At 44.1% G+C, this 20969-nt stretch overlaps 33 non-coding genes and 25 pseudogenes across 33 annotated transcripts; all 58 read right to left on the reverse strand.

Annotated features, from left to right (window-relative positions):
* Window positions 1-101: 101 nt before the first annotated feature.
* LOC135069494 (5S ribosomal RNA) lies at window positions 102-220 on the reverse strand. The gene has a single exon (XR_010255674.1). It is a non-coding gene; the product is annotated as a 5S ribosomal RNA (ribosomal RNA).
* Window positions 221-327: 107 nt separating this feature from the next.
* LOC134890169 (5S ribosomal RNA) lies at window positions 328-446 on the reverse strand (annotated as a pseudogene).
* A 107-nt stretch (window positions 447-553) lies between these two features.
* On the reverse strand, window positions 554-672 carry LOC134891176 (5S ribosomal RNA; annotated as a pseudogene).
* A 107-nt stretch (window positions 673-779) lies between these two features.
* LOC134888083 (5S ribosomal RNA) lies at window positions 780-898 on the reverse strand (annotated as a pseudogene).
* Window positions 899-1005: 107 nt separating this feature from the next.
* On the reverse strand, window positions 1006-1124 carry LOC135060159 (5S ribosomal RNA). The gene has a single exon (XR_010246550.1). It is a non-coding gene; the product is annotated as a 5S ribosomal RNA (ribosomal RNA).
* A 107-nt stretch (window positions 1125-1231) lies between these two features.
* LOC134892165 (5S ribosomal RNA) lies at window positions 1232-1350 on the reverse strand (annotated as a pseudogene).
* A 107-nt stretch (window positions 1351-1457) lies between these two features.
* On the reverse strand, window positions 1458-1576 carry LOC134886232 (5S ribosomal RNA). Its single transcript, XR_010170322.1, has one exon. It is a non-coding gene; the product is annotated as a 5S ribosomal RNA (ribosomal RNA).
* A 107-nt stretch (window positions 1577-1683) lies between these two features.
* Window positions 1684-1802, reverse strand: LOC134894235 (5S ribosomal RNA; annotated as a pseudogene).
* A 107-nt stretch (window positions 1803-1909) lies between these two features.
* On the reverse strand, window positions 1910-2028 carry LOC134892169 (5S ribosomal RNA; annotated as a pseudogene).
* A 107-nt stretch (window positions 2029-2135) lies between these two features.
* Window positions 2136-2254, reverse strand: LOC134885553 (5S ribosomal RNA). Its single transcript, XR_010169665.1, has one exon. It is a non-coding gene; the product is annotated as a 5S ribosomal RNA (ribosomal RNA).
* A 107-nt stretch (window positions 2255-2361) lies between these two features.
* Window positions 2362-2480, reverse strand: LOC134893472 (5S ribosomal RNA; annotated as a pseudogene).
* Window positions 2481-2587: 107 nt separating this feature from the next.
* LOC134894447 (5S ribosomal RNA) lies at window positions 2588-2706 on the reverse strand (annotated as a pseudogene).
* A 107-nt stretch (window positions 2707-2813) lies between these two features.
* On the reverse strand, window positions 2814-2932 carry LOC134894875 (5S ribosomal RNA; annotated as a pseudogene).
* A 107-nt stretch (window positions 2933-3039) lies between these two features.
* On the reverse strand, window positions 3040-3158 carry LOC134890884 (5S ribosomal RNA; annotated as a pseudogene).
* A 107-nt stretch (window positions 3159-3265) lies between these two features.
* LOC134885128 (5S ribosomal RNA) lies at window positions 3266-3384 on the reverse strand. Its single transcript, XR_010169251.1, has one exon. It is a non-coding gene; the product is annotated as a 5S ribosomal RNA (ribosomal RNA).
* A 107-nt stretch (window positions 3385-3491) lies between these two features.
* Window positions 3492-3610, reverse strand: LOC134886872 (5S ribosomal RNA). The gene has a single exon (XR_010170948.1). It is a non-coding gene; the product is annotated as a 5S ribosomal RNA (ribosomal RNA).
* Window positions 3611-3717: 107 nt separating this feature from the next.
* LOC135070829 (5S ribosomal RNA) lies at window positions 3718-3836 on the reverse strand. Its single transcript, XR_010256980.1, has one exon. It is a non-coding gene; the product is annotated as a 5S ribosomal RNA (ribosomal RNA).
* Window positions 3837-3943: 107 nt separating this feature from the next.
* On the reverse strand, window positions 3944-4062 carry LOC135069319 (5S ribosomal RNA). Its single transcript, XR_010255502.1, has one exon. It is a non-coding gene; the product is annotated as a 5S ribosomal RNA (ribosomal RNA).
* Window positions 4063-11950: 7888 nt separating this feature from the next.
* Window positions 11951-12069, reverse strand: LOC134886350 (5S ribosomal RNA). Its single transcript, XR_010170435.1, has one exon. It is a non-coding gene; the product is annotated as a 5S ribosomal RNA (ribosomal RNA).
* Window positions 12070-12176: 107 nt separating this feature from the next.
* Window positions 12177-12295, reverse strand: LOC135060196 (5S ribosomal RNA). Its single transcript, XR_010246588.1, has one exon. It is a non-coding gene; the product is annotated as a 5S ribosomal RNA (ribosomal RNA).
* Window positions 12296-12402: 107 nt separating this feature from the next.
* Window positions 12403-12521, reverse strand: LOC135069495 (5S ribosomal RNA). The gene has a single exon (XR_010255675.1). It is a non-coding gene; the product is annotated as a 5S ribosomal RNA (ribosomal RNA).
* Window positions 12522-12628: 107 nt separating this feature from the next.
* Window positions 12629-12747, reverse strand: LOC134892063 (5S ribosomal RNA; annotated as a pseudogene).
* A 107-nt stretch (window positions 12748-12854) lies between these two features.
* Window positions 12855-12973, reverse strand: LOC134891732 (5S ribosomal RNA; annotated as a pseudogene).
* A 107-nt stretch (window positions 12974-13080) lies between these two features.
* On the reverse strand, window positions 13081-13199 carry LOC134885251 (5S ribosomal RNA). Its single transcript, XR_010169369.1, has one exon. It is a non-coding gene; the product is annotated as a 5S ribosomal RNA (ribosomal RNA).
* Window positions 13200-13306: 107 nt separating this feature from the next.
* Window positions 13307-13425, reverse strand: LOC134891798 (5S ribosomal RNA; annotated as a pseudogene).
* A 107-nt stretch (window positions 13426-13532) lies between these two features.
* Window positions 13533-13651, reverse strand: LOC135067001 (5S ribosomal RNA). Its single transcript, XR_010253231.1, has one exon. It is a non-coding gene; the product is annotated as a 5S ribosomal RNA (ribosomal RNA).
* A 107-nt stretch (window positions 13652-13758) lies between these two features.
* On the reverse strand, window positions 13759-13877 carry LOC134902264 (5S ribosomal RNA). The gene has a single exon (XR_010175732.1). It is a non-coding gene; the product is annotated as a 5S ribosomal RNA (ribosomal RNA).
* Window positions 13878-13984: 107 nt separating this feature from the next.
* On the reverse strand, window positions 13985-14103 carry LOC134886873 (5S ribosomal RNA). The gene has a single exon (XR_010170949.1). It is a non-coding gene; the product is annotated as a 5S ribosomal RNA (ribosomal RNA).
* Window positions 14104-14210: 107 nt separating this feature from the next.
* LOC135068260 (5S ribosomal RNA) lies at window positions 14211-14329 on the reverse strand. Its single transcript, XR_010254464.1, has one exon. It is a non-coding gene; the product is annotated as a 5S ribosomal RNA (ribosomal RNA).
* Window positions 14330-14436: 107 nt separating this feature from the next.
* Window positions 14437-14555, reverse strand: LOC134889316 (5S ribosomal RNA; annotated as a pseudogene).
* A 107-nt stretch (window positions 14556-14662) lies between these two features.
* On the reverse strand, window positions 14663-14781 carry LOC134885340 (5S ribosomal RNA). Its single transcript, XR_010169456.1, has one exon. It is a non-coding gene; the product is annotated as a 5S ribosomal RNA (ribosomal RNA).
* Window positions 14782-14888: 107 nt separating this feature from the next.
* Window positions 14889-15007, reverse strand: LOC134888709 (5S ribosomal RNA; annotated as a pseudogene).
* A 107-nt stretch (window positions 15008-15114) lies between these two features.
* On the reverse strand, window positions 15115-15233 carry LOC135069320 (5S ribosomal RNA). Its single transcript, XR_010255503.1, has one exon. It is a non-coding gene; the product is annotated as a 5S ribosomal RNA (ribosomal RNA).
* A 107-nt stretch (window positions 15234-15340) lies between these two features.
* LOC134892386 (5S ribosomal RNA) lies at window positions 15341-15459 on the reverse strand (annotated as a pseudogene).
* Window positions 15460-15566: 107 nt separating this feature from the next.
* On the reverse strand, window positions 15567-15685 carry LOC135060197 (5S ribosomal RNA). The gene has a single exon (XR_010246589.1). It is a non-coding gene; the product is annotated as a 5S ribosomal RNA (ribosomal RNA).
* A 107-nt stretch (window positions 15686-15792) lies between these two features.
* LOC134890038 (5S ribosomal RNA) lies at window positions 15793-15911 on the reverse strand (annotated as a pseudogene).
* Window positions 15912-16018: 107 nt separating this feature from the next.
* Window positions 16019-16137, reverse strand: LOC135069321 (5S ribosomal RNA). The gene has a single exon (XR_010255504.1). It is a non-coding gene; the product is annotated as a 5S ribosomal RNA (ribosomal RNA).
* A 107-nt stretch (window positions 16138-16244) lies between these two features.
* Window positions 16245-16363, reverse strand: LOC135059271 (5S ribosomal RNA). The gene has a single exon (XR_010245681.1). It is a non-coding gene; the product is annotated as a 5S ribosomal RNA (ribosomal RNA).
* A 107-nt stretch (window positions 16364-16470) lies between these two features.
* Window positions 16471-16589, reverse strand: LOC134893741 (5S ribosomal RNA; annotated as a pseudogene).
* A 107-nt stretch (window positions 16590-16696) lies between these two features.
* Window positions 16697-16815, reverse strand: LOC135069323 (5S ribosomal RNA). The gene has a single exon (XR_010255506.1). It is a non-coding gene; the product is annotated as a 5S ribosomal RNA (ribosomal RNA).
* Window positions 16816-16922: 107 nt separating this feature from the next.
* Window positions 16923-17041, reverse strand: LOC134892387 (5S ribosomal RNA; annotated as a pseudogene).
* Window positions 17042-17148: 107 nt separating this feature from the next.
* On the reverse strand, window positions 17149-17267 carry LOC135060198 (5S ribosomal RNA). Its single transcript, XR_010246590.1, has one exon. It is a non-coding gene; the product is annotated as a 5S ribosomal RNA (ribosomal RNA).
* Window positions 17268-17374: 107 nt separating this feature from the next.
* Window positions 17375-17493, reverse strand: LOC134890039 (5S ribosomal RNA; annotated as a pseudogene).
* A 107-nt stretch (window positions 17494-17600) lies between these two features.
* LOC135069324 (5S ribosomal RNA) lies at window positions 17601-17719 on the reverse strand. Its single transcript, XR_010255507.1, has one exon. It is a non-coding gene; the product is annotated as a 5S ribosomal RNA (ribosomal RNA).
* A 107-nt stretch (window positions 17720-17826) lies between these two features.
* On the reverse strand, window positions 17827-17945 carry LOC135059272 (5S ribosomal RNA). Its single transcript, XR_010245682.1, has one exon. It is a non-coding gene; the product is annotated as a 5S ribosomal RNA (ribosomal RNA).
* A 107-nt stretch (window positions 17946-18052) lies between these two features.
* Window positions 18053-18171, reverse strand: LOC134895209 (5S ribosomal RNA; annotated as a pseudogene).
* Window positions 18172-18278: 107 nt separating this feature from the next.
* Window positions 18279-18397, reverse strand: LOC135060199 (5S ribosomal RNA). The gene has a single exon (XR_010246591.1). It is a non-coding gene; the product is annotated as a 5S ribosomal RNA (ribosomal RNA).
* A 107-nt stretch (window positions 18398-18504) lies between these two features.
* Window positions 18505-18623, reverse strand: LOC134887748 (5S ribosomal RNA; annotated as a pseudogene).
* A 107-nt stretch (window positions 18624-18730) lies between these two features.
* On the reverse strand, window positions 18731-18849 carry LOC134894689 (5S ribosomal RNA; annotated as a pseudogene).
* A 107-nt stretch (window positions 18850-18956) lies between these two features.
* LOC135069325 (5S ribosomal RNA) lies at window positions 18957-19075 on the reverse strand. Its single transcript, XR_010255508.1, has one exon. It is a non-coding gene; the product is annotated as a 5S ribosomal RNA (ribosomal RNA).
* Window positions 19076-19182: 107 nt separating this feature from the next.
* Window positions 19183-19301, reverse strand: LOC135063312 (5S ribosomal RNA). Its single transcript, XR_010249647.1, has one exon. It is a non-coding gene; the product is annotated as a 5S ribosomal RNA (ribosomal RNA).
* A 107-nt stretch (window positions 19302-19408) lies between these two features.
* LOC134895186 (5S ribosomal RNA) lies at window positions 19409-19527 on the reverse strand (annotated as a pseudogene).
* Window positions 19528-19634: 107 nt separating this feature from the next.
* LOC135063314 (5S ribosomal RNA) lies at window positions 19635-19753 on the reverse strand. Its single transcript, XR_010249649.1, has one exon. It is a non-coding gene; the product is annotated as a 5S ribosomal RNA (ribosomal RNA).
* Window positions 19754-19860: 107 nt separating this feature from the next.
* On the reverse strand, window positions 19861-19979 carry LOC134885342 (5S ribosomal RNA). The gene has a single exon (XR_010169458.1). It is a non-coding gene; the product is annotated as a 5S ribosomal RNA (ribosomal RNA).
* A 107-nt stretch (window positions 19980-20086) lies between these two features.
* LOC135070344 (5S ribosomal RNA) lies at window positions 20087-20205 on the reverse strand. The gene has a single exon (XR_010256512.1). It is a non-coding gene; the product is annotated as a 5S ribosomal RNA (ribosomal RNA).
* A 107-nt stretch (window positions 20206-20312) lies between these two features.
* LOC135069326 (5S ribosomal RNA) lies at window positions 20313-20431 on the reverse strand. Its single transcript, XR_010255509.1, has one exon. It is a non-coding gene; the product is annotated as a 5S ribosomal RNA (ribosomal RNA).
* A 107-nt stretch (window positions 20432-20538) lies between these two features.
* Window positions 20539-20657, reverse strand: LOC134892388 (5S ribosomal RNA; annotated as a pseudogene).
* A 107-nt stretch (window positions 20658-20764) lies between these two features.
* Window positions 20765-20883, reverse strand: LOC135069446 (5S ribosomal RNA). Its single transcript, XR_010255626.1, has one exon. It is a non-coding gene; the product is annotated as a 5S ribosomal RNA (ribosomal RNA).
* Between the last annotated feature and the right edge of the window lie 86 nt (window positions 20884-20969).

Consider the following 20969-nt stretch of genomic DNA (forward strand, 5'->3'; position numbering starts at 1 on the left):
TGTGGTTTCTGTTAGAACTTTTCTACTTCTAACTACTGGTTCATAAATGAATACATTTGAAAATGGAATGCATCAACAGAACGGTGTTGGCAGTATAAAAATATCTACAGCGCCTTGTATTCCCAGGTGGTCTCCCATCCAAGTACTAACCAGGCCCAACACTGCTTAGTTTCCAAGATCAGATGAGATTGGGCGTATCCAGTGTGGTGTGGCTGTAGATGAGCTTTGTGGTTTCTGTTAGAACTTTTCTACTTCTAACTACTGGTTCATAAATGAATAAATTTGAAAATGGAATGCATCAACAGAACGGTGTTGGCAGTATAAAAATATCTACAGCACCTTGTATTCCCAGGTGGGCTCCCATTCAAGTACTAACCAGGCCCAACACTGCTTAGCTTCCAAGACCAGATGAGATTGGGCATATCCAGAGTGGTGTGGCTGTAGATGAGCTTTGTGGTTTCTGTTAGAACTTTTCTACTTCTAACTACTGGTTCATAAATGAATACGTTTGAAAATGGAATGCATCAACAGAACGGTGTTGGCAGTATAAAATTATCTACAGCACCTTGTATTCCCAGGTGGTCTCCTATCCAAGTATTAACCAGGCCCAACACTGCTTAGCTTCCAAGATCAGATGAGATTGGGCGTATCCAGTGTGGTGTGTCTGTAGATGAGCTTTGTGGTTTCTGTTAGAACTTTTATACTTCTAACTACTGGTTCATAAATGAATACGTTTGAAAATGGAATGCATCAACAGAACGGTGTTGGCAGTATAAAAATATCTACAGCACCTTGTATTCTCAAATGGTCTCCCATCCAAGTACTAACCAGACCCAACACTGCTTAGCTTCCAAGATCAGGTGAGATTGGGCGTATCCAGTGTGGTGTGGCTGTAGATGAGTTTTGTAGTTTCTGTTAGAACTTTTCTACTTCTAACTACTGGTTCATAAATTAATACGTTTGAAAATGGAATGCATCAACAGAACAGTGTTGGCAGTATAAAAATATCTACAGCACCTTGTATTCCCAGGTGGTCTCCCATCCAAGTAGTAACAAGGCCCAACACTGCTTAGCTTCCAAGATCAGACGAGATTGGGCGTATCCAGTGTGGTGTGGCTGTAGATGAGCTTTGTGGTTTCTGTTAGAACTTTTCTACTTCTAACTACTGGTTCATAAATGAATACGTTTGAAAATGGAATGCATCAACAGAACGGTGTTGGCAGTATAAAAATATCTACAGCACCTTCTATTACCAGGTGGTCTCCCATCCAAGTACTAACCAGGCCCAACACTACTTAGCTTCCAAGATCAGATGAGATTGGGCGTATCCAGTGTGGTGTGGCTGTAAATGAGCTTTGTGGTTTCTGTTAGAACTTTTCTACTTATAACTACAGGTTCATAAATGAATACGATTGAAAATGGAATGCATCAACAGAACGGTGTTGGCAGTATAAAAATATCTACAGCACCTTGTATTCCCAGGTGGTCTCCTATCCAAGTACTAACCAGGCCCAAAACTGCTTAGCTTCCAAGATCAGATGAGATTGGGCGTATCCAGTGTGGTGTGGCTGTAGATGAGCTTTATGGTTTCTGTTAGAACTTTTTTACTTCTAACTACTGGTTCATAAATGAATACGTTTGAAAATGGAATGCATCAACAGAACGGTGTTGGCAGTATAAAAATATCTACAGCACCTTGTATTCCCAGGTGGTCTCCCATCCAAGTCCTAACCAGGCACAACACTGCTTAGCTTCCAAGATCAGATGAGATTGGGCAAATCCAGTGTGGTGTGGCTGTAGATGAGCTTTGTGGTTTCTGTTAGAACTTTTCTACTTCTAACTACTGGTTCATAAATGAATACGTTTGAAAATGGAATGCATCAACAGAACGGTGTTGGCAGTATAAAAATATCTACAGCACCTTCTATTACCAGGTGGTCTCCCATCCAAGTACTAACCAGGCCCAACACTACTTAGCTTCCAAGATCAGATGAGATTGGGCGTATCCAATGTGGTGTGGCTGTAGATGCGCTTTGTGGTTTCTGTTAGAACTTTTCTACTTCTAACTACTGGTTCATAAATGAATATATTTGAAAATGGAATGCATCAACAGAATGGTGTTGGCAGTATAAAAATATCTACAGCACCTTGTATTCCCAGGTGGTCTCCCATCCAAGTACTAACCAGGCCCAACACTGCTTAGCTTCTAAGATCAGATGAGATTGGGCATATCCAGTGTGGTGTAGCTGTAGATGAGCTTTATGGTTTCTGTTAGAACTTTTTTACTTCTAACTACTGGTTCATAAATGAATACGTTTGAAAATGGAATGCATCAACAGAACGGTGTTGGCAGTATAAAAATATCTACAGCACCTTGTATTCTCAGGTGGTCTCCCATCCAAGTCCTAACCAGGCACAACACTGCTTAGCTTCCAAGATCAGATGAGATTGGGCGAATCCAGTGTGGTGTGGCTGTAGATGAGCTTTGTGGTTTCTGTTAGAACTTTTCTACTTCTAACTACTGGTTCATAAATGAATACGTTTGAAAATGGAATGCATCAACAGAACGGTGTTGGCAGTATAAAAATATCTACAGCACCTTGTATTACCAGGTGGTCTCCCATCCAAGAACTAACCAGGCCCAATACCGCTTAGCTTCCAAGATCAGATGAGATTGGGCGTATCCAATGTGGTGTGGCTGTAGATGCGCTTTGTGGTTTCTGTTAGAACTTTTCTACTTCTAACTACTGGTTCATAAATGAATACATTTGAAAATGCAATGCATCAACAGAACGGTGTTGGCAGTATAAAAATATCTACAGCACCTTGTATACCCTGGTGGTCTCCCATCCAAGTACTAACCAGGCCCAACACTGCTTAGCTTCCAAGATCAGGTGAGATTGGGCTTATCCAGTGTGGTGTGGCTGTCGATGAGCTTTGTGGTTTCTGTTAGAACTTTTCTACTTCTAACTACTGGTTCATAAATGAATACATTTGAAAATGGAATGCATCAACAGAACGGTGTTGGCAGTATAAAAATATCTACAGCACCTTGTATTCCCAGGTGGGCTCCCATCCAAGTACTAACCAGGCCCAACACTGCTTTGCTTCCAAGACCAGATGAGATTGGGCGTATCCAGAGTGGCGTGGCCGTAGATGAGCTTTGGGGTTTCTGTTAGAACTTTTATACTTCTAACTACTGATTCATAAATAAATAAGTTTGAAAATGGAATGCATCAACAGAACGGTGTTGGCAGTATAAAAATATCTACAGCACCTTGTATTCCCAGGTGGGCTCTCATCCAAGTACTAACCAGGCCCAACACTGCTTAGCTTCCAAGATCAGATGAGATTGGGCGTATCCAGTGTGGTGTGGCTGTAGATGAGCTTTGTGGTTTCTGTTAGAACTTTTCTACTTCTAACTACTGGTTCATAAATGAATACGTTTGAAAATGGAATGCATCAACAGAACGGTGTTGGCAGTATTAAAATATCCACAGCACCTTGTATTCCCAGGTGGTCTCCCATCCAAGTACTAACCAGGTCCAACACTGATTAGCTTCCAAGATCAGATGAGATTGGGCGTATCCAGTGTGGTGTGGCTGTAAATGAGCTTTGTGGTTTCTGTTAGAACTTTTCTACTTATAACTACAGGTTCATAAATGAATACGTTTGAAAATGGAATGCATCAACAGAACGGTGTTGGCAGTATAAAAATATCTACAGCACCTTGTATTCCCAGGTGGTCTCCTATCCAAGTACTAACCAGGCCCAACACTGCTTAGCTTCCAAGATCAGATGAGATTGGGCGTATCCAGTGTGGTGTGGCTGTATATGAGCTTTGTGGTTTCTGTTAGAACTTTTCTACTTCTAACTACTGGTTCATAAATGAATACATTTGAAAATGGAATGCATCAACAGAACGGTGTTGGCAGTATAAAAATATCTACAGCACCTTGTATTCCCAGGTGGTCTCCCATCCAAGTACTAACCAGGCCCAACACTGCTTAGCTTCTAAGATCAGATGAGATTGGGCATATCCAGTGTGGTGTGGCTGTAGATGAGCTTTGGGGTTTCTGTTAGAACTTTTCTACTTCTAACTAGAGATGAGCGGGTTCGGTTTCTCTGAATCCGAACCCGCACGAACTTCATGTTTTTTTCACGGGTCCGAGCAGACTCGGATCCTCCCGCCTTGCTCGGTTAACCCGAGCGCGCCCGAACGTCATCATGACGCTGTCGGATTCTCGCGAGACTCGGATTCTATATAAGGAGCCGCGCATCGCCGCCATTTTCACACGTGCATTGAGATTGATAGGGAGAGGACGTGGCTGGCGTCCTCTCCATTTAGATTAGGGTTGAGAGAGAGAGAGAGAGATTGACCTGAGGCTGTGATACTGTAGAAGAGAGTGCAGAGTTTAGTGACTGACGACCACAGTGACCACCAGACAGTGCAGTTGTTTGTTTTATTTAATATATCCGTTCTCTGCCTGAAAAAAACGATACACACAGTGACTCAGTCACATACCATATCTGTGTGCACTGCTCAGCCCAGTGTGCTGCATCAATGTATATATATATCTGACTGTGCTCAGCTCACACAGCTTATAATTGTGGGGGAGACTGGGGAGCACTGCAGTGCCAGTTATAGGTTATAGCAGGAGCCAGGAGTACATAATATTATATTAAAATTAAACAGTGCACACTTTTGCTGCAGGAGTGCCACTGCCAGTGTGACTAGTGACCAGTGACCTGACCACCAGTATATATAATATTAGTAGTATACTATCTCTTTATCAACCAGTCTATATTAGCAGCAGACACAGTACAGTGCGGTAGTTCACGGCTGCGGCTACCTCTGTGTCGGCACTCGGCAGCCCGTCCATAATTGTATATACCACCTAACCGTGGTTTTTTTTTCTTTCTTTATAGTCATACTAGTTACGAGTATACTATCTCTTTATCAACCAGTCTATATTAGCAGCAGACACAGTACAGTGCGGTAGTTCACGGCTGTGGCTACCTCTGTGTCGGCACTCGGCAGCCCGTCCATAATTGTATATACCACCTAACCGTGTTTTTTTTTTCTTTCTTTATACATACATACTAGTTACGAGTATACTATCTCTTTATCAACCAGTCTATATTAGCAGCAGACACAGTACAGTGCGGTAGTTCACGGCTGTGGCTACCTCTGTGTCGGCACTCGGCAGCCCGTCCATAATTGTATATACCACCTAACCGTGGTTTTTTTTTCTTTCTTTATACATACATACTAGTTACGAGTATACTATCTCTTTATCAACCAGTCTATATATTAGCAGCAGACACAGTACAGTGCGGTAGTTCACGGCTGTGGCTACCTCTGTGTCGGCACTCGGCAGCCCGTCCATAATTGTATATACCACCTAACCGTGGTTTTTTTTCTTTCTTTATACATACATACTAGTTACGAGTATACTATCTCTTTATCAACCAGTCTATATATTAGCAGCAGACACAGTACAGTGCGGTAGTTCACGGCTGTGGCTACCTCTGTGTCGGCACTCGGCAGCCCGTCCATAATTGTATATACCACCTAACCGTGGTTTTTTTTTCTTTCTTTATACATACATACTAGTTACGAGTATACTATCTCTTTATCAACCAGTCTATATTAGCAGCAGACACAGTACAGTGCGGTAGTTCACGGCTGTGGCTACCTCTGTGTCGGCACTCGGCAGCCCGTCCATAATTGTATATACCACCTAACCGTGGTTTTTTTTTCTTTCTTTATACATACATACTAGTTACGAGTATACTATCTCTTTATCAACCAGTTGTTAGGCGCCGGGGTCCGCTCGGCCGTGCGGCCCGGCGCCTAGCAACCAGGGACGCCGGGCGCGTTCAGCCGCCGGCTCCCTGGCAACGCTGAGACGCCGGGCGCACGGAGCCGCCTCTGGCCTTAGCAACGGGGACGCCACGTGCAGCCGCGTTCCCCGTTGCTGGGTCTATCCTCATTGCCCTGATTATGTGCTGGCCGTGCAGCATGCAAGCTGCACGGCATTTCTTTTGATTGTCCTGTCTGGATCTTGATTGGAGGATGCCTGAATAAAGGCATCCTCAGGACTTCCTACAGACGCCGGTGATAGTTTCCTGTTTGCCTTGTCTGCTGCAGAGAGTTCCCAGTCCCGGTCTATTCGGTTGTTCCTGTCCTCAAGAGATCCTGTACTCGGAAGTTACCATCTGTTCCTGGAGTCTGACCGAGCACCTTTAACATCTGGTGGTGTTCGTGAGTCGCGGCACAGCCGTGTGTTGCGGCTTGTCCGCTACTGTTTATTATTTTGTTTATATTGTGTTCTGGAGTTTTGCGGAGGATTCCGCTTCCACAGATCCACTCTGGTGTCCAGCGGTGCCGGATAGGAGTGTCGGATCAGTGGATCTTTGGTTGTCCTTTTCCCTGGCGGCTAGTCCGCACATACCTTTTGGTTTAGTTAGTCAGCTTGTAACCCCTGGCCGTGTTGCTTAGTCAGAGGGCCCCTTGTGATCACCCTGTCTCGGACTTCCCCTTGTCTCCCATTAAGACCTGCGGGGGCATCGGGGTTGGGCAGACATAATCCGCCCTTCGAACGCGGCTGCCATGGGCTCAAGCAACCATAGTCTCGCAGGGGATTTCTGATAACACGGGCGAGACAACGGAGTTAGGGCGCCAGGGGTTACTAGGCCTTCCAGCTCCCACAACCAGCTTATTTTCCTGAACTCAGATCCCTGTCATAAGATCTCCTCCGGTCTGGAGTTCAGGAATCATAACACCAGTCTATATATTAGCAGCAGACACAGTACAGTGCGGTAGTTCACGGCTGTGGCTACCTCTGTGTCGGCACTCGGCAGCCCGTCCATAATTGTATATACCACCTAACCGTGGTTTTTTTTTCTTTCTTTATACATACATACTAGTTACGAGTATACTATCTCTTTATCAACCAGTCTATATTAGCAGCAGACACAGTACAGTGCGGTAGTTCACGGCTGTGGCTACCTCTGTGTCGGCACTCGGCAGCCCGTCCATAATTGTATATACCACCTAACCGTGGTTTTTTTTTTCTTTCTTTATACATACATACTAGTTACGAGTATACTATCTCTTTATCAACCAGTCTATATATTAGCAGCAGACACAGTACAGTGCGGTAGTTCACGGCTGTGGCTACCTCTGTGTCGGCACTCGGCAGCCCGTCCATAATTGTATATACCACCTAACCGTGGTTTTTTTTTTCTTTCTTTATACATACATACTAGTTACGAGTATACTATCTCTTTATCAACCAGTCTATATATTAGCAGCAGACACAGTACAGTGCGGTAGTTCACGGCTGTGGCTACCTCTGTGTCGGCACTCGGCAGCCCGTCCATAATTGTATATACCACCTAACCGTGGTTTTTTTTTCTTTCTTTATACATACATACTAGTTACGAGTATACTATCTCTTTATCAACCAGTCTATATATTAGCAGCAGACACAGTACAGTGCGGTAGTTCACGGCTGTGGCTACCTCTGTGTTGGCACTCGGCAGCCCATCCATAATTGTATACTAGTATCCAATCCATCCATCTCCATTGTTTACCTGAGGTGCCTTTTAGTTGTGCCTATTAAAATATGGAGAACAAAAATGTTGAGGTTCCAAAATTAGGGAAAGATCAAGATCCACTTCCACCTCGTGCTGAAGCTGCTGCCACTAGTCATGGCCGAGACGATGAAATGCCAGCAACGTCGTCTGCCAAGGCCGATGCCTAATGTCATAGTACAGAGCATGTCAAATCCAAAACACCAAATATCAGTAAAAAAAGGACTCCAAAACCTAAAATAAAATTGTCGGAGGAGAAGCGTAAACTTGCCAATATGCCATTTACCACACGGAGTGGCAAGGAACGGCTGAGGCCCTGGCCTATGTTCATGGCTAGTGGTTCAGCTTCACATGAGGATGGAAGCACTCAGCCTCTCGCTAGAAAAATGAAAAGACTAAAGCTGGCAAAAGCAGTAGCACCGCAAAGAACTGTGCGTTCTTCGAAATCCCAAATCCACAAGGAGAGTCCGACTCCAATTGTGTCGGTTGCGATGCCTGACCTTCCCAACACTGGACGTGAAGAGCATGCGCCTTCCACCATTTGCACGCCCCCTGCAAGTGATGGAAGGAGCACCCGCAGTCCAGTTCCTGATAGTCAGATTGAAGATGTCAGTGTTGAAGTACACCAGGATGAGGAGGATATGGGTGTTGCTGGCGCTGGGGAGGAAATTGACCAGGAGGATTCTGATGGTGAGGTGGTTTGTTTAAGTCAGGCACCCGGGGAGACACCTGTTGTCCGTGGTAGGAATATGGCCGTTGACATGCCTGGTGAAAATACCAAAAAAATCAGCTCTTCGGTGTGGAAGTATTTCACCAGAAATGCGGACAACAGGTGTCAAGCAGTGTGTCCCCTATGTCAAGCTGTAATAAGTAGGGGTAAGGACGTTAACCACCTCGGAACATCCTCCCTTATACGTCACCTGCAGCGCATTCATAATAAGTCAGTGACAAGTTCAAAAACTTTGGGTGACAGCGGAAGCAGTCCACTGACCAGTAAATCCCTTCCTCTTGTAACCAAGCTCACGCAAACCACCCCACCAACTCCCTCAGTGTCAATTTCCTCCTTCCCCAGGAATGCCAATAGTCCTGCAGGCAATGTCACTGGCAATTCTGACGAGTCCTCTCCTGCCTGGGATTCCTCCGATGCATCCTTGCGTGTAACGCCTACTGCTGCTGGCGCTGCTGTTGTTGCTGCTGGGAGTCGATGGTCATCCCAGAGGGGAAGTCGTAAGCCCACTTGTACTACTTCCAGTAAGCAATTGACTGTTCAACAGTCCTTTGCGAGGAAGATGAAATATCACAGCAGTCATCCTGCTGCAAAGCGGATAACTGAGGCCTTGACAACTATGTTGGTGTTAGACGTGCGTCCGGTATCCGCCGTTAGTTCACAGGGAACTAGACAATTTATTGAGGCAGTGTGCCCCCGTTACCAAATACCATCTAGGTTCCACTTCTCTAGGCAGGCGATACCGAGAATGTACACGGACGTCAGAAAAAGACTCACCAGTGTCCTTAAAAATGCAGTTGTACCCAATGTCCACTTAACCACGGACATGTGGACAAGTGGAGCAGGGCAGGGTCAGGACTATATGACTGTGACAGCCCACTGGGTAGATGAATGGACTCCCGCCGCAAGAACAGCAGCGGCGGCACCAGTAGCAGCATCTCGCAAACGCCAACTCTTTCCTAGGCAGGCTACGCTTTGTATCACCGCTTTCCAGAATACGCACACAGCTGAAAACCTCTTATGGCAACTGAGGAAGATCATCGCGGAATGGCTTACCCCAATTGGACTCTCCTGTGGATTTGTGGCATCGGACAACGCCAGCAATATTGTGTGTGCATTAAATATGGGCAAATTCCAGCACGTCCCATGTTTTGCACATACCTTGAATTTGGTGGTGCAGAATTTTTAAAAAAACGACAGGGGCGTGCAAGAGATGCTGTCGGTGGCCAGAAGAATTGCGGGACACTTTCGGCGTACAGGCACCACGTACAGAAGACTGGAGCACCACCAAAAACTACTGAACCTGCCCTGCCATCATCTGAAGCAAGAAGTGGTAACGAGGTGGAATTCAACCCTCTATATGCTTCAGAGGTTGGAGGAGCAGCAAAAGGCCATTCAAGCCTATACAATTGAGCATGATATAGTAGGTGGAATGCACCTGTCTCAAGCGCAGTGGAGAATGATTTCAACGTTGTGCAAGGTTCTGATGCCCTTTGAACTTGCCACACGTGAAGTCAGTTCAGACACTGCCAGCCTGAGTCAGGTCATTCCCCTCATCAGGCTTTTGCAGAAGAAGCTGGAGACATTGAAGGAGGAGCTAACACGGAGCGATTCCGCTAGGCATGTGGGACTTGTGGATGGAGCCCTTAATTCGCTTAACAAGGATTCACGGGTGGTCAATCTGTTGAAATCAGAGCACTACATTTTGGCCACCGTGCTCGATCCTAGATTTAAAGCCTACCTTGGATCTCTCTTTCCAGCAGACACAAGTCTGCTGGGGTTGAAAGACCTGCTGGTGACAAAATTGTCAAGTCAAGCGGAACGCGACCTGTCAACATCTCCTCCTTCACATTCTCCCGCAACTGGGGGTGCGAGGAAAAGGCTCAGAATTCCGAGCCCACCCGCTGGCGGTGATGCAGGGCAGTCTGGAGCGACTGCTGATGCTGACATCTGGTCCGGACTGAAGGACCTGACAACGATTACGGACATGTCGTCTACTGTCACTGCATATGATTCTCTCAACATTGATAGAATGGTGGAGGATTATATGAGTGACCGCATCCAAGTAGGCACGTCACACAGTCCGTACTTATACTGGCAGGAAAAAGAGGCAATTTGGAGGCCCTTGCACAAACTGGCTTTATTCTACCTAAGTTGCCCTCCCACAAGTGTGTACTCCGAAAGAGTGTTTAGTGCCGCCGCTCACCTTGTCAGCAATCGGCGTACGAGGTTACATCCAGAAAATGTGGAGAAGATGATGTTCATTAAAATTAATTATAATCAATTCCTCCGCGGAGACATTGACCAGCAGCAATTGCCTCCACAAAGTACACAGGGAGCTGAGATGGTGGATTCCAGTGGGGACGAATTGATAATCTGTGAGGAGGGGGATGTACATGGTGATATATCGGAGGGTGATGATGAGGTGGACATCTTGCCTCTGTAGAGCCAGTTTGTGCAAGGAGAGATTAATTGCTTCTTTTTTGGGGGGGGTCCAAACCAACCCGTCATATCAGTCACAGTCGTGTGGCAGACCCTGTCACTGAAATGATGGGTTGGTTAAAGTGTGCATGTCCTGTTTTGTTTATACAACATAAGGGTGGGTGGGAGGGCCCAAGGACAATTCCATCTTGCACCTCTTTTTTCTTTTCTTTTTCTTTGCGTCATGTGCTGTTTGGGGAGGGTTTTTTGGAAGGGACATCCTGCGTGACACTGCAGTGCCACTCCTAGATGGGCCCGGTGTTTGTGTCGGCCACTAGGGTCGCTTATCTTACTCACACAGCTACCTCATTGCGCCTCTTTTTTTCTTTGCGTCATGTGCTGTTTGGGGAGGGTTTTTTGGAAGGGACATCCTGCGTGACACTGCAGTGACACTCCTAGATGGGCCCGGTGTTTGTGTCGGCCACTAGGGTCGCTTATCTTACTCACACAGCTACCTCATTGCGCCTCTTTTTTTCTTTGCGTCATGTGCTGTTTGGGGAGGGTTTTTTGGAAGGGACATCCTGCGTGACACTGCAGTGCCACTCCTAGATGGGCCCGGTGTTTGTGTCGGCCACTAGGGTCGCTAATCTTACTCACACAGCTACCTCATTGCGCCTCTTTTTTTCTTTGCGTCATGTGCTGTTTGGGGAGGGTTTTTTGGAAGGGCCATCCTGCGTGACACTGCAGTGCCACTCCAATATGGGCCCGGTGTTTGTGTCGGCCACTAGGGTCGCTTATCTTACTCACACAGCGACCTCGGTGCAAATTTTAGGACTAAAAATAATATTGTGAGGTGTGAGGTATTCAGAATAGACTGAAAATGAGTGGAAATTATGGTTTTTGAGGTTAATAATACTTTGGGATCAAAATGACCGCCAAATTCTATGATTTAAGCTGTTTTTTAGGTTTTTTGGAAAAAAACACCCGAATCCAAAACACACCCGAATCCGACAAAAAAAATTCGGTGAGGTTTTGCCAAAACGCGTTCGAACCCAAAACACGGCCGCGGAACCGAACCCAAAACCAAAACACAAAACCCGAAAAATTTCCGGCGCTCATCTCTACTTCTAACTACTGGTTCATAAATGAATACGTTTGAAAATGGAATGCATTAACAGAACGGTGTTGGCAGTATAAAAATATCTACAACGCCTTGTATTCCCAGGTGGTCTCCCATCCAAGTACTAACCAGGCCCAACACTGCTTAGTTTCCAAGATCAGATGAGATTGGGCGTATCCAGTGTGGTGTGGCTGTAGATGAGCTTTGTGGTTTCTGTTAGAACTTTTCTACTTCTAACTACTGGTTCATAAATGAATACATTTGAAAATGGAATGCATCAACAGAACGGTGTTGGCAGTATAAAAATATCTACAGCACCTTGTATTCACAGGTGGTCTCCCATCCAAGTACTAACCAGGCCCAACACTGCTTAGCTTCCAAGATCAGATGAGATTGGGCGTATCCAGTGTGGTGTGGCTGTAGATGAGCTTTGTGGTTTCTGTTAGAACTTTTCTACTTCTAACTACTGGTTCATAAATGAATACATTTGAAAATGGAATGCATCAACAGAACGGTGTTGGCAGTATAAAAATATCTACAGCGCCTTGTATTCCCAGGTGGTCTCCCATCCAAGTACTAACCAGGCCCAACACTGCTTAGTTTCCAAGATCAGATGAGATTGGGCGTATCCAGTGTGGTGTGGCTGTAGATGAGCTTTGTGGTTTCTGTTAGAACTTTTCTACTTCTAACTACTGGTTCATAAATGAATACATTTGAAAATGGAATGCATCAACAGAACGGTGTTGGCAGTATAAAAATATCTACAGCACCTTGTATTCCCAGGTGGGCTCCCATCCAAGTACTAACCAGGCCCAACACTGCTTAGCTTCCAAGACCAGATGAGATTGGGCGTATCCAGAGTTGTGTGGCTGTAGATGAGCTTTGTGGTTTCTGTTAGAACTTTTCTACTTCTAACTACAGGTTCATAAATGAATACGTTTGAAAATGGAATGCATCAACAGAACGGTGTTGGCAGTATAAAAATATCTACAGCACCTTGTATTCCCAGGTGGTCTCCCATCCAAGAACTAACCAGGCCCAATACTGCTTAGCTTCCAAGATCAGAAGAGATTGGGCGTATCCAATGTGGTGTGGCTGTAGATGCGCTTTGTGGTTTCTGTTAGAACTTTTCTACTTCTAACTACTGGTTCATAAATGAATACGTTTGAAAATGCAATGCATCAACAGAACGGTTTTGGCAGTATAAAAATATCTACAGCACCTTGTATACCCAGGTGGTCTCCCATCCAAGTACTAACCAGGCCCAACACTGCTTAGCTTCCAAGATCAGGTGAGATTGGGCGTATCCAGTGTGGTGTGGCTGTAGATGAGTTTTGTGGTTTCTGTTAGAACTTTTCTACTTCTAACTACTGGTTCATAAATGAGTACGTTTGAAAATGGAATGCATCAACAGAACGGTGTTGGCAGTATAAAAATATCTACAGCACCTTGTATTCCCAGGTGTGCTCCCATCCAAGTACTAACCAGGCCCAACACTGCTTAGCTTCCAAGACCAGATGAGATTGGGCGTATCCAGAGTGGTGTGGCCGTAGATGAGCTTTGTGGTTTCTGTTAGAACTTTTATACTTCTAACTACTGATTCATAAATAAATAAGTTTGAAAATGGAATGCATCAACAGAACGGTGTTGGCAGTATAAAAATATCTACAGCACCTTGTATTCCCAGGTGGGCTCTCATCCAAGTACTAACCAGGCCCAACACTGCTTAGCTTCCAAGATCAGATGAGATTGGGCGTATCCAGTGTGGTATGGCTGTAGATGAGCTTTGTGGTTTCTGTTAGAACTTTTCTACTTCTAACTACTGGTTCATAAATGAATACGTTTGAAAATGGAATGCATCAACAGAACAGTGTTGGCAGTATAAAAATATCTACAGCACCTTGTATTCCCAGGTGGTCTCCCATCCAAGTACTAACCAGGCCCAACACTGCTTAGCTTCCAAGATCAGATGAGATTGGGCGTATCCAATGTGGTGTGGCTGTAGATGAGCTTTGTGGTTTCTGTTAGAACTTTTCTACTTCTAACTACTGGTTCATAAATGAATACGTTTGAAAATGGAATGCATCAACAGAACGGTGTTGGCAGTATTAAAATATCCACAGCACCTTGTATTCCCAGGTGGTCTCCCATCCAAGTACTAACCAGGTCCAACACTGATTAGCTTCCAAGATCAGATGAGATTGGGCGTATCCAGTGTGGTGTGGCTGTAAATGAGCTTTGTGGTTTCTGTTAGAACTTTTCTACTTATAACTACAGGTTCATAAATGAATACGTTTGAAAATGGAATGCATCAACAGAACGGTGTTGGCAGTATTAAAATATCCACAGCACCTTGTATTCCCAGGTGGTCTCCTATCCAAGTACTAACCAGGCCCAACACTGCTTAGCTTCCAAGATCAGATGAGATTGGGCGTATCCAGTGTGGTGTGGCTGTAGATGAGCTTTGTGGTTTCTGTTAGAACTTTTCTACTTCTAACTACTGGTTCATAAATGAATATATTTGAAAATGGAATGCATCAACAGAATGGTGTTGGCAGTATAAAAATATCTACAGCACCTTGTATTCCCAGGTGGTCTCCCATCCAAGTACTAACCAGGCCCAACACTGCTTAGCTTCCAAGATCAGATGAGATTGGGCGTATCCATCGTGGTGTTGCTGTAGAGGAGTTTTGTGGTTTCTGTTAGAACTTTTCTACTTCTAACTACTGGTTCATAAATGAATACGTTTGAAAATGGAATGCATCAACAGAACGGTGTTGGCAGTATTAAAATATCCACAGCACCTTGTATTCCCAGGTGGTCTCCCATCCAAGTACTAACCAGGCCCAACACTGCTTAGCTTCCAAGATCAGATGAGATTGGGCGTATCCAGTGTGGTGTGGCGGTAAATGAGCTTTGTGGTTTCTGTTAGAACTTTTCTACTTATAACTACTGGTTCATAAATGAATACGTTTGAAAATGGAATGCATCAACAGAACGGTGTTGGCAGTATAAAAATATCTACAGCACCTTGTATTCCCAGGTGGTCTCCTATCCAAGTACTAACCAGACCCAACACTGCTTAGCTTTCAAGATCAGATGAGATTGGGCGTATCCAGTGTGGTGTGGCTGTAGATGAGCTTTGTGGTTTCTGTTAGAACTTTTCTACTTCTAACTACTGGTTCATAAATGAATACATTTGAAAATGGAATGCATCAACAGAACGGTGTTGGCAGTATAAAAATATCTACAGCACCTTGTATTCCCAGGTGGTCTCCCATCCAAGTACTAACCAGGCCCAACACTGCTTAGCTTCTAAGATCAGATGAGATTGGGCATATCCAGTGTGGTGTGGCTGTAGATGAGCTTTAGGGTTTCTGTTAGAACTTTTCTACTTCTAACTACTGGTTCATAAATGAATACGTTTGAAAATGGAATGCATCAACAGAACGGTGTTGGCAGTATAAAAATATCTACAGCGCCTTGTATTCCCAGGTGATCTCCCATCCAAGTACTAACCAGGCCCAACACTGCTTAGTTTCCAAGATCAGATGAGATTGGGCGTATCCAGTGTGGTGTGGCTGTACATGAGCTTTGTGGTTTCTGTTAGAACTTTTCTACTTCTAACTACTGGTTCATAAATGAATACATTTGAAAATGGAATGCATCAACAGAACGGTGTTGGCAGTATAAAAATATCTACAGCACCTTGTATTCACAGGTGGTCTCCCATCCAAGTACTAACCAGGCCCAACACTGCTTAGCTTCCAAGATCAGATGAGATTGGGCGTATCCAGTGTGGTGTGGCTGTAGATGAGCTTTGTGGTTTCTGTTAGAACTTTTCTACTTCTAACTACTGGTTCATAAATGAATACATTTGAAAATGGAATGCATCAACAGAACGGTGTTGGCAGTATAAAAATATCTACAGCGCCTTGTATTCCCAGGTGGTCTACCATCCAAGTACTAACCAGGCCCAACACTGCTTAGTTTCCAAGATCAGATGAGATTGGGCGTATCCAGTGTGGTGTAGCTGTAGATGAGCTTTGTGGTTTCTGTTAGAACTTTTCTACTTCTAACTACTGGTTCATAAATGAATACATTTGAAAATGGAATGCATCAACAGAACGGTGTTGGCAGTATAAAAATATCTACAGCACCTTGTATTCCCAGGTGGTCTCCCATCCAAGTACTAACCAGGCCCAACACTGCTTAGCTTCTAAGATCAGATGAGATTGGGCATATCCAGTGTGGTGTGGCTGTAGATGAGCTTTGGGGTTTCTGTTAGAACTTTTCTACTTCTAACTACTGGTTCATAAATGAAAACGTTTGAAAATGGAATGCATCAACAGAACGGTGTTGGCAGTATAAAAATATCTACAGCGCCTTGTATTCCCAGGTGGTCTCCCATCCAAGTACTAACCAGGCCCAACACTGCTTAGCTTCCAAGATCAGATGAGATTGGGCGTATCCAGTGTGGTGTGGCTGTAGATGAGCTTTGTGGTTTCTGTTAGAACTTTTCTACTTCTAACTACTGGTTCATAAATGAATACATTTGAAAATGGAATGCATCAACAGAACGGTGTTGGCAGTATAAAAATATCTACAGCACCTTGTATTCGCAGGTGGTCTCCCATCCAAGTACTAACCAGGACAAACACTGCTTAGCTTCCAAGATCAGATGAGATTGGGCGTATCCAGTGTGGTGTGGCTGTACATGAGCTTTGTGGTTTCTGTTAGAACTTTTCTACTTCTAACTACTGGTTCATAAATGAATACATTTGAAAATGGAATGCATCAACAGAACGGTGTTGGCAGTATAAAAATATCTACAGCACCTTGTATTCCCAGGTGGTCTCCCATCCAAGTACTAACCAGGCCCAACACTGCTTAGCTTCTAAGATCAGATGAGATTGGGCATATCCAGTGTGGTGTGGCTGTAGATGAGCTTTGGAGTTTCTGTTAGAACTTTTCTACTTCTAACTACTGGTTCATAAATGAATACGTTTGAAAATGGAATGCATCAACAGAACGGTGTTGGCAGTATAAAAATATCTACAGCGCCTTGTATTCCCAGGTGATCTCCCATCCAAGTACTAACCAGGCCCAACACTGCTTAGTTTCCAAGATCAGATGAGATTGGGCGTATCCAGTGTGGTGTGGCTGTACATGAGCTTTGTGGTTTCTGTTAGAACTTTTCTACTTCTAACTACTGGTTCATAAATGAATACATTTGAAAATGGAATGCATCAACAGAACGGTGTTGGCAGTATAAAAATATCTACAGCACCTTGTATTCACAGGTGGTCTCCCATCCAAGTACTAACCAGGCCCAACACTGCTTAGCTTCCAAGATCAGATGAGATTGGGCGTATCCAGTGTGGTGTGGCTGTAGATGAGCTTTGTGGTTTCTGTTAGAACTTTTCTACTTCTAACTACTGGTTCATAAATGAATACATTTGAAAATGGAATGCATCAACAGAACGGTGTTGGCAGTATAAAAATATCTACAGCGCCTTGTATTCCCAGGTGGTCTACCATCCAAGTACTAACCAGGCCCAACACTGCTTAGTTTCCAAGATCAGATGAGATTGGGCGTATCCAGTGTGGTGTAGCTGTAGATGAGCTTTGTGGTTTCTGTTAGAACTTTTCTACTTCTAACTACTGGTTCATAAATGAATACATTTGAAAATGGAATGCATCAACAGAACGGTGTTGGCAGTATAAAAATATCTACAGCACCTTGTATTCCCAGGTGGTCTCCCATCCAAGTACTAACCAGGCCCAACACTGCTTAGCTTCTAAGATCAGATGAGATTGGGCATATCCAGTGTGGTGTGGCTGTAGATGAGCTTTGGGGATTCTGTTAGAACTTTTCTACTTCTAACTACTGGTTCATAAATGAAAACGTTTGAAAATGGAATGCATCAACAGAACGGTGTTGGCAGTATAAAAATATCTACAGCGCCTTGTATTCCCAGGTGGTCTCCCATCCAAGTACTAACCAGGCCCAACACTGCTTAGCTTCCAAGATCAGATGAGATTGGGCGTATCCAGTGTGGTGTGGCTGTAGATGAGCTTTGTGGTTTCTGTTAGAACTTTTCTACTTCTAACTACTGGTTCATAAATGAATACATTTGAAAATGGAATGCATCAACAGAACGGTGTTGGCAGTATAAAAATATCTACAGCACCTTGTATTCGCAGGTGGTCTCCCATCCAAGTACTAACCAGGACAAACACTGCTTAGCTTCCAAGATCAGATGAGATTGGGCGTATCCAGTGTGGTGCGGCTGTACATGAGCTTTGTGGTTTCTGTTAGAACTTTTCTACTTCTAACTACTGGTTCATAAATGAATACATTTGAAAATGGAATGCATCAACAGAACGGTGTTGGCAGTATAAAAATATCTACAGCACCTTGTATTCACAGGTGGTCTCCCATCCAAGTACTAACCAGGCCCAACACTGCTTAGCTTCCAAGATCAGATGAGATTGGGCGTATCCAGTGTGGTGTGGCTGTAGATGAGCTTTGTGGTTTCTGTTAGAACTTTTCTACTTCTAACTACTGGTTCATAAATGAATACATTTGAAAATGGAATGCATCAACAGAACGGTGTTGGCAGTATAAAAATATCTACAGCGCCTTGTATTCCCAGGTGGTCTACCATCCAAGTACTAACCAGGCCCAACACTGCTTAGTTTCCAAGATCAGATGAGATTGGGCGTATCCAGTGTGGTGTGGCTGTAGATGAGCTTTGTGGTTTCTGTTAGAACTTTTATACTTCTAACTACTGGTTCATAAATGAATACATTTGAAAATGGAATGCATCAACAGAACGGTGTTGGCAGTATAAAAATATCTACAGCACCTTGTATTCCCAGGTGGGCTCCCATCCAAGTACTAACCAGGCCCAACACTGCTTAGCTTCCAAGACAAGATGAGATTGGGCGTATCCAGAGTGGTGCGGCTGTAGATGAGCTTTGTGTTTTCTGTTAGAACTTTTCTACTTCTAACTACTGGTTCATAAATGAATACGTTTGAAAATGGAATGCATCAACAGAACGGTGTTGGCAGTATAAAAATATCTACAGCACCTTGTATTCCCAGGTGGTCTCCCATCCAAGTACTAACCAGGCCCAACACTGCTTAGCTTCTAAGATCAGATGAGATTGGGCATATCCAGTGTGGTGTGGCTGTAGATGAGCTTTGGGGTTTCTGTTAGAACTTTTCTACTTCTAACTACTGGTTCATAAATGAAAACGTTTGAAAATGGAATGCATCAACAGAACGGTGTTGGCAGTATAAAAATATCTACAGCGCCTTGTATTCCCAGGTGGTCTCCCATCCAAGTACTAACCAGGCCCAACACTGCTTAGCTTCCAAGATCAGATGAGATTGGGCGTATCCAATGTGGTGTGGCTGTAGATGAGCTTTGTGGTTTCTGTTAGAACTTTTCTACTTCTAACTACTGGTTCATAAATGAATACATTTGAAAATGGAATGCATCAACAGAACGGTGTTGGCAGTATAAAAATATCTACAGCACCTTGTATTCGCAGGTGGTCTCCCATCCAAGTACTATCCAGGACAAACACTGCTTAGCTTCTAAGATCAGATGAGATTGGGCATATCCAGTGTGGTGTGGCTGTAGATGAGCTTTGGGGTTTCTGTTAGAACTTTTCTACTTCTAACTACTGGTTCATAAATGAAAACGTTTGAAAATGGAATGCATCAACAGAACGGTGTTGGCAGTATAAAAATATCTACAGCGCCTTGTATTCCCAGGTGGTCTCCCATCCAAGTACTAACCAGGCCCAACACTGCTTAGCTTCCAAGATCAGATGAGATTGGGCGTATCCAATGTGGTGTGGCTGTAGATGAGCTTTGTGGTTTCTGTTAGAACTTTTCTACTTCTAACTACTGGTTCATAAATGAATACGTTTGAAAATGGAATGCATCAACAGAACGGTGTTGGCAGTATTAAAATATCCACAGCACCTTGTATTCCCAGGTGGTCTCCCATCCAAGTACTAACCAGGCCCAACACTGCTTAGCTTCCAAGATCAGATGAGATTGGGCGTATCCAGTGTGGTGTGGCGGTAAATGAGCTTTGTGGTTTCTGTTAGAACTTTTCTACTTATAACTACAGGTTCATAAATGAATACGTTTGAAAATGGAATGCATCAACAGAACGGTGTTGGCAGTATAAAAATATCTACAGCACCTTGTATTCCCAGGTGGTCTCCTATCCAAGTACTAACCAGGCCCAACACTGCTTAGCTTTCAAGATCAGATGAGATTGGGCGTATCCAGTGTGGTGTGGCTGTAGATGAGCTTTGTGGTTTCTGTTAGAACTTTTCTACTTCTAACTACTGGTTCATAAATGAATACATTTGAAAATGGAATGCATCAACAGAACGGTGTTGGCAGTATAAAAATATCTACAGCACCTTGTATTCCCAGGTGGTCTCCCATCCAAGTACTAACCAGGCCCAACACTGCTTAGCTTCTAAGATCAGATGAGATTGGGCATATCCAGTGTGGTGTGGCTGTAGATGAGCTTTGGGGTTTCTGTTAGAACTTTTCTACTTCTAACTACTGGTTCATAAATGAATACGTTTGAAAATGGAATGCATCAACAGAACGGTGTTGGCAGTATAAAAATATCTACAGCGCCTTGTATTCCCAGGTGATCTCCCATCCAAGTACTAACCAGGCCCAACACTGCTTAGTTTCCAAGATCAGATGAGATTGGGCGTATCCAGTGTGGTGTGGCTGTACATGAGCTTTGTGGTTTCTGTTAGAACTTTTCTACTTCTAACTACTGGTTCATAAATGAATACATTTGAAAATGGAATGCATCAACAGAACGGTGTTGGCAGTATAAAAATATCTACAGCACCTTGTATTCACAGGTGGTCTCCCATCCAAGTACTAACCAGGCCCAACACTGCTTAGCTTCCAAGATCAGATGAGATTGGGCGTATCCAGTGTGGTGTGCCTGTAGATGAGCTTTGTGGTTTCTGTTAGAACTTTTCTACTTCTAACTACTGGTTCATAAATGAATACATTTGAAAATGGAATGCATCAACAGA

This window comes from Pseudophryne corroboree, chromosome 3 (assembly GCF_028390025.1).
Source record: "Pseudophryne corroboree isolate aPseCor3 chromosome 3, aPseCor3.hap2, whole genome shotgun sequence".
Classification (NCBI taxonomy): Eukaryota; Metazoa; Chordata; class Amphibia; order Anura; family Myobatrachidae; genus Pseudophryne; species Pseudophryne corroboree.